Raw genomic sequence first — 7,813 nt, 5'->3', positions numbered from 1 at the left:
TGGTTTTCTTTAAAAAGCTGTAGATTGAAAAGCAGAAGTATGTAGAGGGCAAAGCACGCACTTTGACCTCAGAGAAGTTGGGATCAATTCTCTGGTGCTCAGCTTGTTGCTTCTGTGACTTTGTGCGAGTTGCAAAAGCTCTCGAGTGCTCCATTTCCTCCTCTGCAGAAAGCAAATACTGTCTCCTTCAAAAATTATTGTATTGAGGGGAGAGCATAGTGGTAGAGCGCATGCTTAGCGTGCATGAGGTCCTAGGTTCTATCCCCAATGAAACTCCAATGAAAAAAGAAAAAAACTTTTGTATTAAAAACACATTTTATATACTTGGAAAAGTCAGAAGTCCAAAAAGCTGTTCATAGATATTAGGGTCCTCACTGAACACTAGCAGGTAATGTCATTAACCAGATCGGCTTAGGGACAGGAAACATCTTGGAACTAAGAGTATTTGCTTGTTAAATTTTTTTTTAAGGAAACTCAGATCATGTAGCCCAGCTTTAGTTAGTAAACAAACTCTCTCGCATGCATTTCTGTGCACCAGCTTTCACTCGTCTACCTCTGTTTTCCTGCATTGTATGTGTTTATGCAGCTGCAAACTTTTTGAAAAGTTATGTAAATTCATGAACAAGGTAAATTAGCTACATGTTGGACACTGACAAATTTTCTGAAGAATTACCCAGTTCACTTACTGGTTTTTTCAAGTCAAAACGCAAGAGAAGAAAGGAAATTAAAAGCAAAAGTTCAATTGATCATGTATGTCTCTTTCGAGTTGATTGTTGTTTCATTAAACAGAAAACCTGTAATTCAGCCAGTGGCTTATGAAAGAAAATATTTTCCTGCGTTAAAGTAAATAGGATCTTACGAAAGCTTACTTCAGTTTGGGGGACCATAACTGCAAAGAACTAAGCAAAAGCCTGTGATTAATGACTTTCACTAGTCCTCCCTCTGCCACTCACCCTCCACGAATGTCAAGATTCTCTCATTTCCCTGAGTCTAATAGGACACTAAAATTCCTGAAAAGGCTGAGATTTTCATCTTAGCCCTATCACTTTATGAATTCTCTTTACGGCTTGGACCATACATTTTTGTTCACGAGGGAATATCCCCCAAGTCACAGAGGTTTAAATTTTGACCTATGCCTCTTACTTCACAGAAGATATCCCACTGCACCTGGTCTACAAATTAATGTTTTTAAAGTCCTCACCCACCCTCCACCCCCACCAAACACATTAACTTTTAAAATTGTAACTGAGTCATTTCTTTGAGACGTTTTCTGAAAAATGCTGATCCTAACAGATTTGCTTTCAAAAATCTGGATATGATTTCTGTAACATTTTGAGGGCAAAATGCCAAACGTTCAGAACTATTAAAGACCGTGTAAATGACCAAGCAGACATACAGAAAGTATCAGCTATAAAAGTCACTGACTGGGAACATTTCACAGTTAACTCTTGCATTTCTTCAACTGTGGGCTTATCTGGATGAATTTCTCCAATAAATCTGTTTATTCTTTGATTTTAAAAGAAATCAGTATTGGGGGGGAGGGTACAGCTCAGTGGTAGAGTGCGTGTTTAACATGCCTGAGGTCCTGGGTTCAAGCCCCAGCACCTCCGTTAAAATAAATGAACAAATAAATACGTACATAACCTAATTACCTCCCTCCCCCCCAAAAAATACTTAAAAAGAAAGGAATCACAGCGTTATCTGAATGGAGAGAAGACTGGTGTTACCCTTCTCGTGGCGAAGGGGGTCCTGTGACTTGAGGCATCACCACCTGCATGTATCCTCATTAGGTTTGCTATTTCCCCATTTAGGTGGGGGGTCCACTTTGTGAACATTTATTGAGCCATGTATTTATGCTTTGTATGCTTTTGATATGTAAATTATAAACAAAAAAGTATTTTAAATGTTTTTTAATAAGCGATGTGAGGCTCATTAGTGACTTTATTTCTCCACTGTTTTGATTTACCAAGACATGGGTGATTCATCTGTTTAATTGAAGAGATGTTAAAATAGGCTACGAGACAGAAATGTTTTAGGTACTGATCAACCTGAGAGATGTGCCGGATCCTGTATGTTTTGAAGCACACAGCCAGTTCATCCCAGGCGGTTATGATCTAGTGTGTGCAGTGTTCACTTAGGCACGTGGTTTCTCTTCCTCTCTGTTTCCCATCTTTAAACTATTTTCTACTTCGTATATCCTCTTCCAGAGAGTAGACAGAGAAGGAAAAATGGGGTCAAAGTAACCTAAGGCTTTGCTACCCTAATGGGTGCACCAGAAGTCCCTCATTTTGATAAAGGAGGCAACCTATGTTTGCCAAAGAGAAGCTTGGTGATTATCAGTGGGATTCCACGAATCATTCTGATGCTCGTTCATCTGTTTGATGCTCAAGAAGTGTTTGTAAATAAAACGATGACACCGATACAGGCTCTATTAATAATAATTTGTTTCGTATTTGAATGTCCCATCAGGTACTGTGGATTCCCCTTTTCTTTCTATGAATGTTGTACTGAAGAACTTCCCCCTTGATTTGTTCCTTTCTTTCGTCTTTAGAAGGGAGACGGCAGAGCTAATCCGTTCTTGCCGTGGTATTCACTCATTTATCTGGACTTCCCAGATTCCACCTCCTGGGGCGCCTGTTACGTGGTTCCACATGTTTCTCTTCATCTTTATGGGTTAAGAAATCCACTAGGTGTCAATCTGGGTGACAGTATATATATTTTTCTAATCAAGGAATTCAGTCTATGTGGGATTTAGGTCTACTTACAGAAAGTGTGCATAAAATGCAATAGATTAAACTGTGTGAGTGTGTGTGTGAGAGAGAGAGAGAGAGACAGAGAGAGAAGAGAAAGACAGATGAGGAGAGAAGCAGAGACACAGAGAGACAGAGAGCGAGCACCCGAACCCCGTTTCCTGGACACTGATCACTCCACACGTCTGTTTCACCTACCGAATTCCCATTCAGAAGCTAGTGACTCTATAGGCCATTTTCACTGACATCCAACAAAAATAAGTTACAAACTTATAAAGACTTTTATGGCTATAAAGCATGCTTATATATATTACCTCATTTGATCATTACAACCACTATTTCATAAACGTAGAAGGACATTCATTAATCTATCAATTCCATGGGAAAGAAACTTTCCAGTTAGTGATTAAAAATAAAAAAAAAAAAACCAGTTACCGTGGGAAGCATTGCTTGTAGTACAAAGTCAAGAACAACAGAAATGTCAAAAGCTTTCTTTAACTGAAAATGTATAAAGTGGCTAAGAAGCCTGTTTAAATACTTCCTTCTTATATTTTACCTGACTTTGTAAAACCTAGCAAATAAAAAACACTTGACCCTTGAACAACACAGGTTCGAATTGCGCAGGTCCACTTATATGTGGATTTTTTTTCGATAGTAAATACTACAGCACTGCACAATGCATGGTTGGTTGAATCCACAGGTTCGAAACCTTGGATGTGGAGGAACCACACGTACAGAGGACCAGCTGCAAATTACACACAGGTTTTCGACTGCTCAGAGGGTGAGCGCCCCTAACCTCTACACTGTTCAAGGTCGACTGTAGACTGAAAGTTCAAATCAAACCAATCATTAGGGTCTTAAGAATATTTTCCACAATTAGAAATGATTTTCTCTTCCTTAAGATATGTAATTAAGAACCTATGTTGATAGACAAAGGATAAAGTTAGTCTGAATTATCCAGACTAAACTCACTCACTCCACATTTACAGATTATTGATTCCTCCATCTTAGATTATTATTCAAAGCAATAATAAAAAATTCAACTCAATTTTAAGCAGGCAGTTTGCTAAGATGTGAAAGTTCTATTTTAAAACATGACCCTACCTTTTTCCAGTCTTATATGCCATTATTTATCACAAAAGTGTCATATACTGCATGAAAATTTAAATTGTGGTCAATTACTTATGAGATTAGCAGATTTCAAGTGTTAATGGACTAAATTAAAGATCATAACCTTGTCAACACAAAGTGTCTTTCACATACGTGATTAATAACAAAAGAAGCTATTTGGGGCTTAAATTTTTTTACTAGCTTCCCAGTGTTCGATCATAAGATACAAAACAAATATGATAGATATCCTTCATCAGTGATACTGGAGTTCTCATTAGGTCCTCATTAAACTCCTGCACCTTAGAATAACCTTGAGAAGTGCATTAGACACGAATGAGTATATGCTTTCATTGCATAATCCTTACTAATGATAATGGAATTTATATGCATGCAGTAAGCAAAGACAGTAGAAATTGTAAAAATAATAGCAATTGGAATTTCTTACCTCAAGACCAAAATCAAAGATATATTTGTTGATTTGCTTTTCACAAAAGGTCTGCATAAATGCCACACACAGGATAAAAATTAGTTAAAAGAAAAAAAACCTTCAGCCTTAAATGTTTGGTAATAAAAATTAAGATGAAAATGAAAAACTGGGTCTTTCAGAACAAGAGTAAGTTTCTAAAAACAAAGCAGGAGTTTTGGATTCTGTGACATGTTACAGACAAGTTTCTCAACGTATTTAGTTAGCAATACAATTGATGAATTGCAAGGCCTCTAATCTCCTTCCTCTTTCTCTTTTTGTTTACTGTTGTTGCCCTTTGGTTTTTATTGTATTTAAAATTTCCCATGCTCAGAAATGCCTTGCTGTGGGAAAAGACATGAGATAGATCAAATTAAACCATGAGCCAGAGGTAATGAGAGCCTGACTATTTACTTCCTCTTGACTTTGAACACAAGTAGCTAAATTATTTTCATAAATGACTATCCAAACTATTTCTGAAGTTAATCTACAATTGAGATTTTCTAAAACTTCTGATGGACCCATTCATAAATATCATTGTCTTTCAGGAATTCCTTTTTCTTTGCTACCCAAATTACCCTAACATTCTTAAATTCCATTTCTTCTTGTATCCTCTTTGGAGATGAGGAAAATAAGGTCGCCATCTTGGAACAGTAGAATCTTAGATCAGAAGGAGGCTGAAAAGATCATCTACCTGCCAGACAGTAATGATTCTCCTTCACGCCACCAGCACTGAGAAACTTAGTAATATAAAAGGGAGCTGATTCCAATTGTTAAAGCGTTCCTTCTCATAATTAGCTGAAAGCTATTGTGTGGATAATACCTGCCCTGAAATACTAGACCTGGAAGTTGAATAGAATGAGTTTAATTCCCCTTCCATATGACAGACCTCAAACACATGAAGAATGGTTTCTTTGCTGATGCCTCTTTTTCCCGCTGAACACCCGCAGCATCTTCAAGCACTGCTTATATAAGATCAGGCTCATTACCCACTGACGCCTTGCGGGGGTATCAGAGAGATGCTCTCCCGCTACACTCAGGCACCTGGAATTAATCACGATTTGCCTGGTGAGGGCTTAGCAGTGCTGAGTGCAGGGAGCTTATTATCTCCTGTGAACCGGGGGCCATTCTTCTATTAATGCAGCCTAGGGTTGCATTAGATCTTTCGAAAGCCTCCTCACCTTGGATAACCCTCCAAGTCCATGGCTGTATTACCAGAATGGAATTAAGAGGAACTTTGAATAGATCATCTAATCTACTTCCTTGATCCTTTGATCAAATAGCAGTGCTTTTCTAGCAGGCTATCTGGAAACCTAGAGAAGTGGGTCATTAAAAACATTGTTGTTTTTGAGCCGCTGAAAAAAAAAAGGGGAGTGAAAAGATTGTCCAAACATCTCTTCATTCATTCCTGTCCTCACAAATTCAGAATTTAATATTGAGCCGCTACCGTGTGTCTGGCTGGGAAAGAGATGAAAACTAGACCCCTGCATCTTAATTCCAGGCTTCTCAGACCAGCCAATCACCGGTAATGAACTGTGCTGATAGTGTGATGACGATCTGTAGCAGGGATGTGGGATCACAGAAAAGCCTAAAAGTCAGATGACGGTCTGAGAGGCATCACCGAGAATCCCACTGTGAGTTCAATATTAGAGGAAAAGCGAGGGTTTTCGTAGCTCTCTCCCATCAGTGCTCCAGATCACTGCCTTGGCGTTGAAAAGTAAATAAATGAAAATGTAAAACAACACAAATTTAAAAGGTAGATGACTTAATGAATTGATGGACTGATTGATCAATGAATTAATTAGAAATAAAGAGTATTTCAAGCAAGTACCAGTCAGGAAGATTGAGAGTTTAACCTGTTCATAGAAAGGTAAGTCGTTTGGTGAAGCTACAGCTTGTGCTGGAGAAATAGGACTAGAAAAGCAGGCAGTGGAGAGAGAGAGAGATGGGAGGGGCGTGACCAGACCTGGGAGAACCAACACCTAGGACCCCCCTGACATCAGAGGTAAGGGTAGAGATCACCACTGTTTCATTTTTTGCTTGGGGACAACTGTAAAGAAGCAGGTGGAAACTACCAACCTTCAGACCACGGGTGGGGCAGGTTCTGAGAGTGAGGAGGCTTACTCTCTTACTTTGGATTAAATTGAAGATGGGGTTGTCACAAAAGGTGTCCGTGAGGCCCTGGCCACCCACACCCAGTTTCCAGATGGGGAGAGGGTTCTAAACAGATATCTGGGTCATCAGACTGACAGCTGAAGCCCTTGGTGTGGGTGAGATGGTCCAGGAAGAGTGCAGGGAGGAGAGAAAAATGCCCAAGTCTGCGAAGCTCCCTCGATGCCTCCTCTTTTCCCTTCACCCTCCACGTGCAATCTGCCAGCATATCTCTCCAGCTCCACTTCCGCTGTCTTCTTGAACTTCACCATTTCTTCCCACCCACAGCCCAACCACCAACCTATCCTGCCCAGACTCTCCTAACTACCCGACAAGCTCTCTGCTGTGCTTTTACTTTCCTGCAATCCAGAGTAATCTTTCTTAACCATTTTCAAATTATGTCAGTCTCCTGACTAAAACTCTCCAATGGCTTCTCATGTCACATAGAAGAAAATCCAAACTCCACATCAGGGTCTTATATCTGGGCATGGCCTCCTCCCCTACGTCAGCTTGTCCAGAACTCTCTCTACCCACCAGGCTTAGCCACAGGAAATCACAACGCCTTTGCTGACCTCAGGGCCTTTGCACTTACAGCCGGTCTGCCTGGAACACCCTTCCCTTCAGGCTTCTGTGCATTTAGGTCTCTGCTGAAAGGTCACGCTAATAACAGCCATCCCTAACCTAACTCCTCTGCCCAGCAGTAAGGTGGGTCTCTGTCCCACTATCCTGTTTCCTTCATCTCTGTTTTCACCACCTGAAATTAATCTTTTTTTAATTTCTTTTTTACATTTTTATCTGTCTCCACCAGTATAAAACCATGGATCACACATAAGTTACTTTACAGTTCAATTTACTATACAGAAATCATTTGGGTTTTATACTTTCAGTTAAATTCAGAACTGAGATGACAACCCTGTTTTAGAAAAAGCTTGTTACATTAATTCAGTATGTTTTTAACATGCCAAATTGAAATACATAAGTTCCAACTTCAAATTTATGGCAAACAGTCTTCAAATACAATGGATGTGCCATGAAGTTCCAAGTTGTACAGTCAAGCCAAGAACTCAAAGCTACACCATCTTATAAAAGATTTGGCATTTCTGGACCAAAAAGTACAACATGTACAGAAGGTTGGGAACAATTTCCCCTCCTCAGTGGCAGGGAGGGAGAGGGAACTGGTTCATGGTGCTTTCAGTAGCTGAACCCAGTCCTACGTTTGGTGTATTTCTCTTCTCACCTAGACACAGACCACTACGCTCTCCCGGGGGCTCATGGGTGGCCCCAGCCCAACACCTCCTGTGGCCATCTCAGCCCCAGAATCTCATCCAGCCCCTTGGCT

Source organism: Vicugna pacos, chromosome 14 (assembly GCF_048564905.1).
Source record: "Vicugna pacos chromosome 14, VicPac4, whole genome shotgun sequence".
Lineage (NCBI taxonomy): Eukaryota > Metazoa > Chordata > Mammalia > Artiodactyla > Camelidae > Vicugna > Vicugna pacos.
The sequence above is the reverse complement of the archived record's forward strand: the minus strand, read 5'-3'. Positions refer to the sequence as shown.